The following is a 16,585-nucleotide window of genomic DNA, read 5'->3' as shown; positions in this document are numbered from 1 at the left end:
TGGAGCTAGTACCTCTCCATATATATGTATGGAGTGGAATTTCAACTGAAAAGAAACTTTGTGTTCCCAACAAGCTAGGTGAAGGACGGCTTTCACACACACTTATCTCTCAGAACTGAGCATGTGGAGAGACGTTCATTCATCTAGCACAAATTGAAAGGGTTGCAGGGGAAACTTTGACTCTGGTTTCTCAGTCTGTTTCCTAGTGCCGGTTTGAAGTTCCTGCAGTTTTCACTGTAAAACCGAGTTCGAGCTAGTACCTCCCCATATATATGTATGGAGTGGAGTTTGCAACTGAAAAGAAACTTTGTGTTCCCAACAAGCTAGATGAAGGACGGCTTTAGCACACATTTATCTCTCAGAACTGAGCATGTGGAGAGACGTTCGTTCATCTAGCACAAAGGGAACGGGTTGCAGGAGAAACTTTTACTCTGGATTCTCAGTCTGTTTCCTAGTGCCGGTTTGAAGTTCCTGCAGTTTTCACTGTAAAACCGAGTTCGAGCTAGTACCTCCCCATATATATGTATGGAGTGGATTTTCAACTGAAAAGAAACTTTGTGTTCCCAACAAGCTAGGTGAAGGACGGCTTTCGCACACACTTATCTGTCAGAACTGAGCATGTGGAGAGACGTTCGTTCATCTAGCACAAAGGGAACGGTTTGCAGGAGAAACTTTTACTCTGGATTCTCAGTCTGTTTCCTAGTGCCGGTTTGAAGTTCCTGCAGTTTTCACTGTAAAACCGAGTTGAAGCTAGTACTTCCCCATATATATGTATGGACTGGAGTTTGCAACTGAAAAGAAACTTTGTTTTCCCAACAAGCTAGGTGAAGGACGGCTTTCACACACACTTATCTCTCAGAACTGAACATGTGGAGAGATGTTCGTTCATCTACCACAAAGGGAACGGGTTGCAGGAGAAACTTTTACTCTGGTTTCTCAGTCTGTTTCCTAGTGCCGGTTTGAAGTTCCTGCAGTTTTCACTGTAAAAGCGAGTTGGAGCTAGTACCTCCCCATATATATGAATGGAGTGGAGTTTGCAACTGAAAAGAAACTTTGTGTTCCCAACAAGCTAGGTGAAGGACGGCTTTCACACACACTTATCTCTCAGAACTGAGCATGTGGAGAGCGGTTCTTTCATCTAGCACAAAGGGAACGGGTTGCAGGAGAAACTTTTACTCTGGTTTCTCAGTCTGTTTTCTTGTGCCGGATTGAACTTCCTGCAGTTTTCACTGTAAAACCGAGTTGGAGCTAGTACCTCTCCATATATATGTATGGAGTGGAATTTCAACTGAAAAGAAACTTTGTGTTCCCAACAAGCTAGGTGAAGGACGGCTTTCACACACACTTATCTCTCAGAACTGAGCATGTGGAGAGACGTTCGTTCATCTAGCACAAATTGAAAGGGTTGCAGGGGAAACTTTGACTCTGGTTTCTCAGTCTGTTTCCTAGTGCCGGTTTGAAGTTCCTGCAGTTTTCACTGTAAAACCGAGTTCGAGCTAGTACCTCCCCATATATATGTATGGAGTGGAGTTTGCAACTGAAAAGAAACTTTGTGTTCCCAACAAGCTAGGTGAAGGACGGCTTTAGCACACACTTATCTCTCAGAACTGAGCATGTGGAGAGACGTTCGTTCATCTAGCACAAAGGGAACGGGTTGCAGGAGAAACTTTTACTCTGGATTCTCAGTCTGTTTCCTAGTGCCGGTTTGAAGTTCCTGCAGTTTTCACTGTAAAACCGAGTTGAAGCTAGTACTTCCCCATATATATGTATGGACTGGAGTTTGCAAATGAAAAGAAACTTTGTTTTCCCAACAAGCTAGGTGAAGGACGGCTTTCACACACACTTATCTCTCAGAACTGAACATGTGGAGAGATGTTCGTTCATCTAGCACAAAGGGAACGGGTTGCAGGAGAAACTTTTACTCTGGTTTCTCAGTCTGTTTCCTAGTGCCGGTTTGAAGTTCCTGCAGTTTTCACTGTAAAAGCGAGTTGGAGCTAGTACCTCCCCATATATATGAATGGAGTGGAGTTTGCAACTGAAAAGAAACTTTGTGTTCCCAACAAGCTAGGTGAAGGACGGCTTTCACACACACTTATCTCTCAGAACTGAGCATGTGGAGAGCGGTTCTTTCATCTAGCACAAAGGGAACGGGTTGCAGGAGAAACTTTTACTCTGGTTTCTCAGTCTGTTTTCTTGTGCCGGATTGAACTTCCTGCAGTTTTCACTGTAAAACCGAGTTGGAGCTAGTACCTCTCCATATATATGTATGGAGTGGAATTTCAACTGAAAAGAAACTTTGTGTTCCCAACAAGCTAGGTGAAGGACGGCTTTCACACACACTTATCTCTCAGAACTGAGCATGTGGAGAGACGTTCGTTCATCTAGCACAAATTGAAAGGGTTGCAGGGGAAACTTTGACTCTGGTTTCTCAGTCTGTTTCCTAGTGCCGGTTTGAAGTTCCTGCAGTTTTCACTGTAAAACCGAGTTCGAGCTAGTACCTCCCCATATATATGTATGGAGTGGAGTTTGCAACTGAAAAGAAACTTTGTGTTCCCAACAAGCTAGATGAAGGACGGCTTTAGCACACACTTATCTCTCAGAACTGAGCATGTGGAGAGACGTTCGTTCATCTAGCACAAAGGGAACGGGTTGCAGGAGAAACTTTTACTCTGGATTCTCAGTCTGTTTCCTAGTGCCGGTTTGAAGTTCCTGCAGTTTTCACTGTAAAACCGAGTTGAAGCTAGTACTTCCCCATATATATGTATGGACTGGAGTTTGCAACTGAAAAGAAACTTTGTTTTCCCAACAAGCTAGGTGAAGGACGGCTTTCACACACACTTATCTCTCAGAACTGAACATGTGGAGAGATGTTCGTTCATCTAGCACAAAGGGAACGGGTTGCAGGAGAAACTTTTACTCTGGTTTCTCAGTCTGTTTCCTAGTGCCGGTTTGAAGTTCCTGCAGTTTTCACTGTAAAAGCGAGTTGGAGCTAGTACCTCCCCATATATATGAATGGAGTGGAGTTTGCAACTGAAAAGAAACTTTGTGTTCCCAACAAGCTAGGTGAAGGACGGCTTTCACACACACTTATCTCTCAGAACTGAGCATGTGGAGAGCGGTTCTTTCATCTAGCACAAAGGGAACGGGTTGCAGGAGAAACTTTTACTCTGGATTCTCAGTCTGTTTTCTTGTGCCGGATTGAACTTCCTGCAGTTTTCACTGTAAAACCGAGTTGGAGCTAGTACCTCCCCATATATATGAATGGAGTGGAGTTTGCAACTGAAAAGAAACTTTGTGTTCCCAACAAGCTAGGTGAAGGACGGCTTTCACACACACTTATCTCTCAGAACTGAGCATGTGGAGAGCGGTTCTTTCATCTAGCACAAAGGGAACGGGTTGCAGGAGAAACTTTTACTCTGGTTTCTCAGTCTGTTTTCTTGTGCCGGATTGAACTTCCTGCAGTTTTCACTGTAAAACCGAGTTGGAGCTAGTACCTCTCCATATATATGTATGGAGTGGAATTTCAACTGAAAAGAAACTTTGTGTTCCCAACAAGCTAGGTGAAGGACGGCTTTCACACACACTTATCTCTCAGAACTGAGCATGTGGAGAGACGTTCGTTCATCTAGCACAAATTGAAAGGGTTGCAGGGGAAACTTTGACTCTGGTTTCTCAGTCTGTTTCCTAGTGCCGGTTTGAAGTTCCTGCAGTTTTCACTGTAAAACCGAGTTCGAGCTAGTACCTCCCCATATATATGTATGGAGTGGAGTTTGCAACTGAAAAGAAACTTTGTGTTCCCAACAAGCTAGATGAAGGACGGCTTTAGCACACACTTATCTCTCAGAACTGAGCATGTGGAGAGACGTTCGTTCATCTAGCACAAAGGGAACGGGTTGCAGGAGAAACTTTTACTCTGGATTCTCAGTCTGTTTCCTAGTGCCGGTTTGAAGTTCCTGCAGTTTTCACTGTAAAACCGAGTTGAAGCTAGTACTTCCCCATATATATGTATGGACTGGAGTTTGCAACTGAAAAGAAACTTTGTTTTCCCAACAAGCTAGGTGAAGGACGGCTTTCACACACACTTATCTCTCAGAACTGAACATGTGGAGAGATGTTCGTTCATCTAGCACAAAGGGAACGGGTTGCAGGAGAAACTTTTACTCTGGTTTCTCAGTCTGTTTCCTAGTGCCGGTTTGAAGTTCCTGCAGTTTTCACTGTAAAACCGAGTTCGAGCTAGTACCTCCCCATATATATGTATGGAGTGGAGTTTGCAACTGAAAAGAAACTTTGTGTTCCCAACAAGCTAGATGAAGGACGGCTTTAGCACACACTTATCTGTCAGAACTGAGCATGTGGAGAGACGTTCGTTCATCTAGCACAAAGGAACGGGTTGCAGGAGAAACTTTTACTCTGGTTTCTCAGTCTGTTTCCTAGTGCCGGTTTGAAGTTCCTGCAGTTTTCACTGTAAAAGCGAGTTGGAGCTAGTACCTCCCCATATATATGAATGGAGTGGAGTTTGCAACTGAAAAGAAACTTTGTGTTCCCAACAAGCTACGTGAAGGACGGCTTTCACACACACTTATCTCTCAGAACTGAGCATGTGGAGAGCGGTTCTTTCATCTAGCACAAAGGGAACGGGATGCAGGAGAAACTTTTACTCTGGTTTCTCAGTCTGTTTTCTTGTGCCGGTTTGAACTTCCTGCAGTTTTCACTGTAAAACCGAGTTGGAGCTAGTACCTCTCCATATATATGTATGGAGTGGAATTTCAACTGAAAAGAAACTTTGTGTTCCCAACAAGCTAGGTGAAGGACGGCTTTCACACATACTTATCTCTCAGAACTGAGCATGTGGAGAGACGTTCGTTCATCTAGCACAAAGGGAAAGGGTTGCAGGGGAATCTTTGACTCTGGTTTCTCAGTCTGTTTCCTAGTGCCGGTTTGAAGTTCCTGCAGTTTTCACTGTAAAACCGAGTTCGAGCTAGTACCTCCCCATATATATGTATGGAGTGGATTTTCAACTGAAAAGAAACTTTGTGTTCCCAACAAGCTAGGTGAAGGACGGCTTTCGCACACACTTATCTGTCAGAACTGAGCATGTGGAGAGAAGTTCGTTCATCTAGCACAAAGGGAACGGGTTGCAGGAGAAACTTTTACTCTGGATTCTCAGTCTGTTTCCTAGTGCCGGTTTGAAGTTCCTGCAGTTTTCACTGTAAAACCGAGTTGAAGCTAGTACTTCCCCATATATATGTATGGACTGGAGTTTGCAACTGAAAAGAAACTTTGTTTTCCCAACAAGCTAGGTGAAGGACGGCTTTCACACACACTTATCTCTCAGAACTGAACATGTGGAGAGATGTTCGTTCATCTAGCACAAAGGGAACGGGTTGCAGGAGAAACTTTTACTCTGGTTTCTCAGTCTGTTTCCTAGTGCCGGTTTGAAGTTCCTGCAGTTTTCACTGTAAAAGCGAGTTGGAGCTAGTACCTCTCCATATATATGTATGGAGTGGAATTTCAACTGAAAAGAAACTTTGTGTTCCCAACAAGCTAGGTGAAGGACGGCTTTCACACACACTTATCTCTCAGAACTGAGCATGTGGAGAGACGTTCATTCATCTAGCACAAATTGAAAGGGTTTCAGGGGAAACTTTGACTCTGGTTTCTCAGTCTGTTTCCTAGTGCCGGTTTGAAGTTCCTGCAGTTTTCACTGTAAAACCGAGTTCGAGCTAGTACCTCCCCATATATATGTATGGAGTGGAGTTTGCAACTGAAAAGAAACTTTGTGTTCCCAACAAGCTAGATGAAGGACGGCTTTAGCACACATTTATCTCTCAGAACTGAGCATGTGGAGAGACGTTCGTTCATCTAGCACAAAGGGAACGGGTTGCAGGAGAAACTTTTACTCTGGATTCTCAGTCTGTTTCCTAGTGCCGGTTTGAAGTTCCTGCAGTTTTCACTGTAAAACCGAGTTCGAGCTAGTACCTCCCCATATATATGTATGGAGTGGATTTTCAACTGAAAAGAAACTTTGTGTTCCCAACAAGCTAGGTGAAGGACGGCTTTCGCACACACTTATCTGTCAGAACTGAGCATGTGGAGAGACGTTCGTTCATCTAGCACAAAGGGAACGGGTTGCAGGAGAAACTTTTACTCTGGATTCTCAGTCTGTTTCCTAGTGCCGGTTTGAAGTTCCTGCAGTTTTCACTGTAAAACCGAGTTGAAGCTAGTACTTCCCCATATATATGTATGGACTGGAGTTTGCAACTGAAAAGAAACTTTGTTTTCCCAACAAGCTAGGTGAAGGACGGCTTTCACACACACTTATCTCTCAGAACTGAACATGTGGAGAGATGTTCGTTCATCTAGCACAAAGGGAACGGGTTGCAGGAGAAACTTTTACTCTGGTTTCTCAGTCTGTTTCCTAGTGCCGGTTTGAAGTTCCTGCAGTTTTCACTGTAAAAGCGAGTTGGAGCTAGTACCTCCCCATATATATGAATGGAGTGGAGTTTGCAACTGAAAAGAAACTTTGTGTTCCCAACAAGCTAGGTGAAGGACGGCTTTCACACACACTTATCTCTCAGAACTGAGCATGTGGAGAGCGGTTCTTTCATCTAGCACAAAGGGAACGGGTTGCAGGAGAAACTTTTACTCTGGTTTCTCAGTCTGTTTTCTTGTGCCGGATTGAACTTCCTGCAGTTTTCACTGTAAAACCGAGTTGGAGCTAGTACCTCTCCATATATATGTATGGAGTGGAATTTCAACTGAAAAGAAACTTTGTGTTCCCAACAAGCTAGGTGAAGGACGGCTTTCACACACACTTATCTCTCAGAACTGAGCATGTGGAGAGACGTTCGTTCATCTAGCACAAATTGAAAGGGTTGCAGGGGAAACTTTGACTCTGGTTTCTCAGTCTGTTTCCTAGTGCCGGTTTGAAGTTCCTGCAGTTTTCACTGTAAAACCGAGTTCGAGCTAGTACCTCCCCATATATATGTATGGAGTGGAGTTTGCAACTGAAAAGAAACTTTGTGTTCCCAACAAGCTAGGTGAAGGACGGCTTTAGCACACACTTATCTCTCAGAACTGAGCATGTGGAGAGACGTTCGTTCATCTAGCACAAAGGGAACGGGTTGCAGGAGAAACTTTTACTCTGGTTTCTCAGTCTGTTTTCTTGTGCCGGATTGAACTTCCTGCAGTTTTCACTGTAAAACCGAGTTGGAGCTAGTACCTCCCCATATATATGAATGGAGTGGAGTTTGCAACTGAAAAGAAACTTTGTGTTCCCAACAAGCTAGGTGAAGGACGGCTTTCACACACACTTATCTCTCAGAACTGAGCATGTGTAGAGCGGTTCTTTCATCTAGCACAAAGGGAACGGGTTGCAGGAGAAACTTTTACTCTGGTTTCTCAGTCTGTTTTCTTGTGCCGGATTGAACTTCCTGCAGTTTTCACTGTAAAACCGAGTTGGAGCTAGTACCTCTCCATATATATGTATGGAGTGGAATTTCAACTGAAAAGAAACTTTGTGTTCCCAACAAGCTAGGTGAAGGACGGCTTTCACACACACTTATCTCTCAAAACTGAGCATGTGGAGAGACGTTCGTTCATCTAGCACAAATTGAAAGGGTTGCAGGGGAAACTTTGACTCTGGTTTCTCAGTCTGTTTCCTAGTGCCGGTTTGAAGTTCCTGCAGTTTTCACTGTAAAACCGAGTTCGAGCTAGTACCTCCCCATATATATGTATGGAGTGGAGTTTGCAACTGAAAAGAAACTTTGTGTTCCCAACAAGCTAGATGAAGGACGGCTTTAGCACACACTTATCTCTCAGAACTGAGCATGTGGAGAGACGTTCGTTCATCTAGCACAAAGGGAACGGGTTGCAGGAGAAACTTTTACTCTGGTTTCTCAGTCTGTTTCCTAGTGCCGGTTTGAAGTTCCTGCAGTTTTCACTGTAAAAGCGAGTTGGAGCTAGTACCTCCCCATATATATGAATGGAGTGGAGTTTGCAACTGAAAAGAAACTTTGTGTTCCCAACAAGCTAGATGAAGGACGGCTTTAGCACACACTTATCTCTCAGAACTGAGCATGTGGAGAGACGTTCGTTCATCTAGCACAAAGGAACGGGTTGCAGGAGAAACTTTTACTCTGGTTTCTCAGTCTGTTTCCTAGTGCCGGTTTGAGGTTCCTGCAGTTTTCACTGTAAAAGCGAGTTGGAGCTAGTACCTCCCCATATATATGAATGGAGTGGAGTTTGCAACTGAAAAGAAACTTTGTGTTCCCAACAAGCTAGGTGAAGGACGGCTTTCACACACACTTATCTCTCAGAACTGAGCATGTGGAGAGCGGTTCTTTCATCTAGCACAAAGGGAACGGGATGCAGGAGAAACTTTTACTCTGGTTTCTCAGTCTGTTTTCTTGTGCCGGTTTGAACTTCCTGCAGTTTTCACTGTAAAACCGAGTTGGAGCTAGTACCTCTCCATATATATGTATGGAGTGGAATTTCAACTGAAAAGAAACTTTGTGTTCCCAACAAGCTAGGTGAAGGACGGCTTTCACACATACTTATCTCTCAGAACTGAGCATGTGGAGAGACATTCGTTCATCTAGCACAAAGGGAAAGGGTTGCAGGGGAATCTTTGACTCTGGTTTCTCAGTCTTTTTCCTAGTGCCGGTTTGAAGTTCCTGCAGTTTTCACTGTAAAACCGAGTTCGAGCTAGTACCTCCCCATATATATGTATGGAGTGGATTTTCAACTGAAAAGAAAGTTTGTGTTCCCAACAAGCTAGGTGAAAGACGGCTTTCGCACACACTTATCTGTCAGAACTGAGCATGTGGAGAGACGTTCGTTCATCTAGCACAAAGGGAACGGGTTGCAGGAGAAACTTTTACTCTGGATTCTCAGTCTGTTTCCTAGTGCCGGTTTGAAGTTCCTGCAGTTTTCACTGTAAAACCGAGTTGAAGCTAGTACTTCCCCATATATATGTATGGACTGGAGTTTGCAACTGAAAAGAAACTTTGTTTTCCCAACAAGCTAGGTGAAGGACGGCTTTCACACACACTTATCTCTCAGAACTGAACATGTGGAGAGATGTTCGTTCATCTAGCACAAAGGGAACGGGTTGCAGGAGAAACTTTTACTCTGGTTTCTCAGTCTGTTTCCTAGTGCCGGTTTGAAGTTCCTGCAGTTTTCACTGTAAAAGCGAGTTGGAGCTAGTACCTCTCCATATATATGTATGGAGTGGAATTTCAACTGAAAAGAAACTTTGTGTTCCCAACAAGCTAGGTGAAGGACGGCTTTCACACACACTTATCTCTCAGAACTGAGCATGTGGAGAGACGTTCGTTCATCTAGCACAAAGGGAACGGGTTGCAGGGGAAACTTTGACTCTGGTTTCTCAGTCTGTTTCCTAGTGCCGGTTTGAAGTTCCTGCAGTTTTCACTGTAAAACCGAGTTCGAGCTAGTACCTCCCCATATATATGTATGGAGTGGAGTTTGCAACTGAAAAGAAACTTTGTGTTCCCAACAAGCTAGATGAAGGACGGCTTTAGCACACACTTATCTCTCAGAACTGAGCATGTGGAGAGACGTTCGTTCATCTAGCACAAAGGGAACGGGTTGCAAGAGAAACTTTTACTCTGGATTCTCAGTCTGTTTCCTAGTGCCGGTTTGAAGTTCCTGCAGTTTTCACTGTAAAAGCGAGTTGGAGCTAGTACCTCCCCATATATATGAATGGAGTGGAGTTTGCAACTGAAAAGAAACTTTGTGTTCCCAACAAGCTAGGTGAAGGACGGCTTTCACACACACTTATCTCTCAGAACTGAGCATGTGGAGAGCGGTTCTTTCATCTAGCACAAAGGGAACGGGTTGCAGGAGAAACTTTTACTCTGGTTTCTCAGTCTGTTTTCTTGTGCCGGATTGAACTTCCTGCAGTTTTCACTGTAAAACCGAGTTGGAGCTAGTACCTCTCCATATATATGTATGGAGTGGAATTTCAACTGAAAAGAAACTTTGTGTTCCCAACAAGCTAGGTGAAGGACGGCTTTCACACCCAATTATCTCTCAGAACTGAGCATGTGGAGAGACGTTCGTTCATCTAGCACAAATTGAAAGGGTTGCAGGGGAAACTTTGACTCTGGTTTCTCAGTCTGTTTCCTAGTGCCGGTTTGAAGTTCCTGCAGTTTTCACTGTAAAACCGAGTTCGAGCTAGTACCTCCCCATATATATGTATGGAGTGGAGTTTGCAACTGAAAAGAAACTTTGTGTTCCCAACAAGCTAGATGAAGGACGGCTTTAGCACACACTTATCTCTCAGAACTGAGCATGTGGAGAGACGTTCGTTCATATAGCACAAAGGGAACGGGTTGCAGGAGAAACTTTTACTCTGGATTCTCAGTCTGTTTCCTAGTGCCGGTTTGAAGTTCCTGCAGTTTTCACTGTAAAACCGAGTTGAAGCTAGTACTTCCCCATATATATGTATGGACTGGAGTTTGCAACTGAAAAGAAACTTTGTTTTCCCAACAAGCTAGGTGAAGGACGGCTTTCACACACACTTATCTCTCAGAACTGAACATGTGGAGAGATGTTCGTTCATCTAGCACAAAGGGAACGGGTTGCAGGAGAAACTTTTACTCTGGTTTCTCAGTCTGTTTCCTAGTGCCGGTTTGAAGTTCCTGCAGTTTTCACTGTAAAACCGAGTTCGAGCTAGTACCTCCCCATATATATGTATGGAGTGGAGTTTGCAACTGAAAAGAAACTTTGTGTTCCCAACAAGCTAGATGAAGGACGGCTTTAGCACACACTTATCTGTCAGAACTGAGCATGTGGAGAGACGTTCGTTCATCTAGCACAAAGGAACGGGTTGCAGGAGAAACTTTTACTCTGGTTTCTCAGTCTGTTTCCTAGTGCCGGTTTGAAGTTCCTGCAGTTTTCACTGTAAAAGCGAGTTGGAGCTAGTACCTCCCCATATATATGAATGGAGTGGAGTTTGCAACTGAAAAGAAACTTTGTGTTCCCAACAAGCTAGGTGAAGGACGGCTTTCACACACACTTATCTCTCAGAACTGAGCATGTGGAGAGCGGTTCTTTCATCTAGCACAAAGGGAACGGGATGCAGGAGAAACTTTTACTCTGGTTTCTCAGTCTGTTTTCTTGTGCCGGTTTGAACTTCCTGCAGTTTTCACTGTAAAACCGAGTTGGAGCTAGTACCTCTCCATATATATGTATGGAGTGGAATTTCAACTGAAAAGAAACTTTGTGTTCCCAACAAGCTAGGTGAAGGACGGCTTTCACACACACTTATCTCTCAGAACTGAGCATGTGGAGAGACGTTCGTTCATCTAGCACAAAGGGAACGGGTTGCAGGGGAAACTTTGACTCTGGTTTCTCAGTCTGTTTCCTAGTGCCGGTTTGAAGTTCCTGCAGTTTTCACTGTAAAACCGAGTTCGAGCTAGTACCTCCCCATATATATGTATGGAGTGGAGTTTGCAACTGAAAAGAAACTTTGTGTTCCCAACAAGCTAGATGAAGGACGGCTTTAGCACACACTTATCTCTCAGAACTGAGCATGTGGAGAGACGTTCGTTCATCTAGCACAAAGGGAACGGGTTGCAGGAGAAACTTTTACTCTGGATTCTCAGTCTGTTTCCTAGTGCCGGTTTGAAGTTCCTGCAGTTTTCACTGTAAAAGCGAGTTGGAGCTAGTACCTCCCCATATATATGAATGGAGTGGAGTTTGCAACTGAAAAGAAACTTTGTGTTCCCAACAAGCTAGGTGAAGGACGGCTTTCACACACACTTATCTCTCAGAACTGAGCATGTGGAGAGCGGTTCTTTCATCTAGCACAAAGGGAACGGGTTGCAGGAGAAACTTTTACTCTGGTTTCTCAGTCTGTTTTCTTGTGCCGGATTGAACTTCCTGCAGTTTTCACTGTAAAACCGAGTTGGAGCTAGTACCTCTCCATATATATGTATGGAGTGGAATTTCAACTGAAAAGAAACTTTGTGTTCCCAACAAGCTAGGTGAAGGACGGCTTTCACACACAATTATCTCTCAGAACTGAGCATGTGGAGAGACGTTCGTTCATCTAGCACAAATTGAAAGGGTTGCAGGGGAAACTTTGACTCTGGTTTCTCAGTCTGTTTCCTAGTGCCGGTTTGAAGTTCCTGCAGTTTTCACTGTAAAACCGAGTTCGAGCTAGTACCTCCCCATATATATGTATGGAGTGGAGTTTGCAACTGAAAAGAAACTTTGTGTTCCCAACAAGCTAGATGAAGGACGGCTTTAGCACACACTTATCTCTCAGAACTGAGCATGTGGAGAGACGTTCGTTCATATAGCACAAAGGGAACGGGTTGCAGGAGAAACTTTTACTCTGGATTCTCAGTCTGTTTCCTAGTGCCGGTTTGAAGTTCCTGCAGTTTTCACTGTAAAACCGAGTTGAAGCTAGTACTTCCCCATATATATGTATGGACTGGAGTTTGCAACTGAAAAGAAACTTTGTTTTCCCAACAAGCTAGGTGAAGGACGGCTTTCACACACACTTATCTCTCAGAACTGAACATGTGGAGAGATGTTCGTTCATCTAGCACAAAGGGAACGGGTTGCAGGAGAAACTTTTACTCTGGTTTCTCAGTCTGTTTCCTAGTGCCGGTTTGAAGTTCCTGCAGTTTTCACTGTAAAACCGAGTTCGAGCTAGTACCTCCCCATATATATGTATGGAGTGGAGTTTGCAACTGAAAAGAAACTTTGTGTTCCCAACAAGCTAGATGAAGGACGGCTTTAGCACACACTTATCTGTCAGAACTGAGCATGTGGAGAGACGTTCGTTCATCTAGCACAAAGGAACGGGTTGCAGGAGAAACTTTTACTCTGGTTTCTCAGTCTGTTTCCTAGTGCCGGTTTGAAGTTCCTGCAGTTTTCACTGTAAAAGCGAGTTGGAGCTAGTACCTCCCCATATATATGAATGGAGTGGAGTTTGCAACTGAAAAGAAACTTTGTGTTCCCAACAAGCTAGGTGAAGGACGGCTTTCACACACACTTATCTCTCAGAACTGAGCATGTGGAGAGCGGTTCTTTCATCTAGCACAAAGGGAACGGGATGCAGGAGAAACTTTTACTCTGGTTTCTCAGTCTGTTTTCTTGTGCCGGTTTGAACTTCCTGCAGTTTTCACTGTAAAACCGAGTTGGAGCTAGTACCTCTCCATATATATGTATGGAGTGGAATTTCAACTGAAAAGAAACTTTGTGTTCCCAACAAGCTAGGTGAAGGACGGCTTTCACACATACTTATCTCTCAGAACTGAGCATGTGGAGAGACGTTCGTTCATCTAGCACAAAGGGAAAGGGTTGCAGGGGAATCTTTGACTCTGGTTTCTCAGTCTGTTTCCTAGTGCCGGTTTGAAGTTCCTGCAGTTTTCACTGTAAAACCGAGTTCGAGCTAGTACCTCCCCATATATATGTATGGAGTGGATTTTCAACTGAAAAGAAACTTTGTGTTCCCAACAAGCTAGGTGAAGGACGGCTTTCGCACACACTTATCTGTCAGAACTGAGCACGTGGAGAGAAGTTCGTTCATCTAGCACAAAGGGAACGGGTTGCAGGAGAAACTTTTACTCTGGATTCTCAGTCTGTTTCCTAGTGCCGGTTTGAAGTTCCTGCAGTTTTCACTGTAAAACCGAGTTGAAGCTAGTACTTCCCCATATATATGTATGGACTGGAGTTTGCAACTGAAAAGAAACTTTGTTTTCCCAACAAGCTAGGTGAAGGACGGCTTTCACACACACTTATCTCTCAGAACTGAACATGTGGAGAGATGTTCGTTCATCTAGCACAAAGGGAACGGGTTGCAGGAGAAACTTTTACTCTGGTTTCTCAGTCTGTTTCCTAGTGCCGGTTTGAAGTTCCTGCAGTTTTCACTGTAAAAGCGAGTTGGAGCTAGTACCTCTCCATATATATGTATGGAGTGGAATTTCAACTGAAAAGAAACTTTGTGTTCCCAACAAGCTAGGTGAAGGACGGCTTTAGCACACATTTATCTCTCAGAACTGAGCATGTGGAGAGACGTTCGTTCATCTAGCACAAAGGGAACGGGTTGCAGGAGAAACTTTTACTCTGGTTTCTCAGTCTGTTTCCTAGTGCCGGTTTGAAGTTCCTGCAGTTTTCACTGTAAAACCGAGTTCGAGCTAGTACCTCCCCATATATATGTATGGAGTGGATTTTCAACTGAAAAGAAACTTTGTGTTCCCAACAAGCTAGGTGAAGGACGGCTTTCGCACACACTTATCTGTCAGAACTGAGCATGTGGAGAGACGTTCGTTCATCTAGCACAAAGGGAACGGGTTGCAGGAGAAACTTTTACTCTGGATTCTCAGTCTGTTTCCTAGTGCCGGTTTGAAGTTCCTGCAGTTTTCACTGTAAAACCGAGTTGAAGCTAGTACTTCCCCATATATATGTATGGACTGGAGTTTGCAACTGAAAAGAAACTTTGTTTTCCCAACAAGCTAGGTGAAGGACGGCTTTCACACACACTTATCTCTCAGAACTGAACATGTGGAGAGATGTTCGTTCATCTAGCACAAAGGGAACGGGTTGCAGGAGAAACTTTTACTCTGGTTTCTCAGTCTGTTTCCTAGTGCCGGTTTGAAGTTCCTGCAGTTTTCACTGTAAAAGCGAGTTGGAGCTAGTACCTCCCCATATATATGAATGGAGTGGAGTTTGCAACTGAAAAGAAACTTTGTGTTCCCAACCAGCTAGGTGAAGGACGGCTTTCACACACACTTATCTCTCAGAACTGAGCATGTGGAGAGCGGTTCTTTCATCTAGCACAAAGGGAACGGGTTGCAGGAGAAACTTTTACTCTGGTTTCTCAGTCTGTTTCCTAGTGCCGGTTTGAAGTTCCTGCAGTTTTCACTGTAAAAGCGAGTTGGAGCTAGTACCTCCCCATATATATGAATGGAGTGGAGTTTGCAACTGAAAAGAAACTTTGTGTTCCCAACCAGCTAGGTGAAGGACGGCTTTCACACACACTTATCTCTCAGAACTGAGCATGTGGAGAGCGGTTCTTTCATCTAGCACAAAGGGAACGGGTTGCAGGAGAAACTTTTACTCTGGTTTCTCAGTCTGTTTTCTTGTGCCGGATTGAACTTCCTGCAGTTTTCACTGTAAAACCGAGTTGGAGCTAGTACCTCTCCATATATATGTATGGAGTGGAATTTCAACTGAAAAGAAACTTTGTGTTCCCAACAAGCTAGGTGAAGGACGGCTTTCACACACACTTATCTCTCAGAACTGAGCATGTGGAGAGACGTTCGTTCATCTAGCACAAATTGAAAGGGTTGCAGGGGAAACTTTGACTCTGGTTTCTCAGTCTGTTTCCTAGTGCCGGTTTGAAGTTCCTGCAGTTTTCACTGTAAAACCGAGTTCGAGCTAGTACCTCCCCATATATATGTATGGAGTGGAGTTTGCAACTGAAAAGAAACTTTGTGTTCCCAACAAGCTAGGTGAAGGACGGCTTTAGCACACAATTATCTCTCAGAACTGAGCATGTGGAGAGACGTTCGTTCATCTAGCACAAAGGGAACGGGTTGCAGGAGAAACTTTTACTCTGGATTCTCAGTCTGTTTCCTAGTGCCGGTTTGAAGTTCCTGCAGTTTTCACTGTAAAACCGAGTTGAAGCTAGTACTTCCCCATATATATGTATGGACTGGAGTTTGCAACTGAAAAGAAACTTTGTGTTCCCAACAAGCTAGGTGAAGGACGGCTTTCACACACACTTATCTCTCAGAACTGAACATGTGGAGAGATGTTCGTTCATCTAGCACAAAGGGAACGGGTTGCAGGAGAAACTTTTACTCTGGTTTCTCAGTCTGTTTCCTAGTGCCGGTTTGAAGTTCCTGCAGTTTTCACTGTAAAAGCGAGTTGGAGCTAGTACCTCCCCATATATATGAATGGAGTGGAGTTTGCAACTGAAAAGAAACTTTGTGTTCCCAACAAGCTAGGTGAAGGACGGCTTTCACACACACTTATCTCTCAGAACTGAGCATGTGGAGAGCGGTTCTTTCATCTAGCACAAAGGGAACGGGTTGCAGGAGAAACTTTTACTCTGGTTTCTCAGTCTGTTTTCTTGTGCCGGATTGAACTTCCTGCAGTTTTCACTGTAAAACCGAGTTGGAGCTAGTACCTCCCCATATATATGAATGGAGTGGAGTTTGCAACTGAAAAGAAACTTTGTGTTCCCAACAAGCTAGGTGAAGGACGGCTTTCACACACACTTATCTCTCAGAACTGAGCATGTGGAGAGCGGTTCTTTCATCTAGCACAAAGGGAACGGGTTGCAGGAGAAACTTTTACTCTGGTTTCTCAGTCTGTTTTCTTGTGCCGGATTGAACTTCCTGCAGTTTTCACTGTAAAACCGAGTTGGAGCTAGTACCTCTCCATATATATGTATGGAGTGGAATTTCAACTGAAAAGAAACTTTGTGTTCCCAACAAGCTAGGTGAAGGACGGCTTTCACACACACTTATCTCTCAAAACTGAGCATGTGGAGAGACGTTCGTTCATCTAGCACAAATTGAAAGGGTTGCAGGGGAAACTT

This window comes from Camelus bactrianus, chromosome 28 (assembly GCF_048773025.1).
Source record: "Camelus bactrianus isolate YW-2024 breed Bactrian camel chromosome 28, ASM4877302v1, whole genome shotgun sequence".
Classification (NCBI taxonomy): Eukaryota; Metazoa; Chordata; class Mammalia; order Artiodactyla; family Camelidae; genus Camelus; species Camelus bactrianus.
This window is presented reverse-complemented; position numbering follows the sequence as displayed.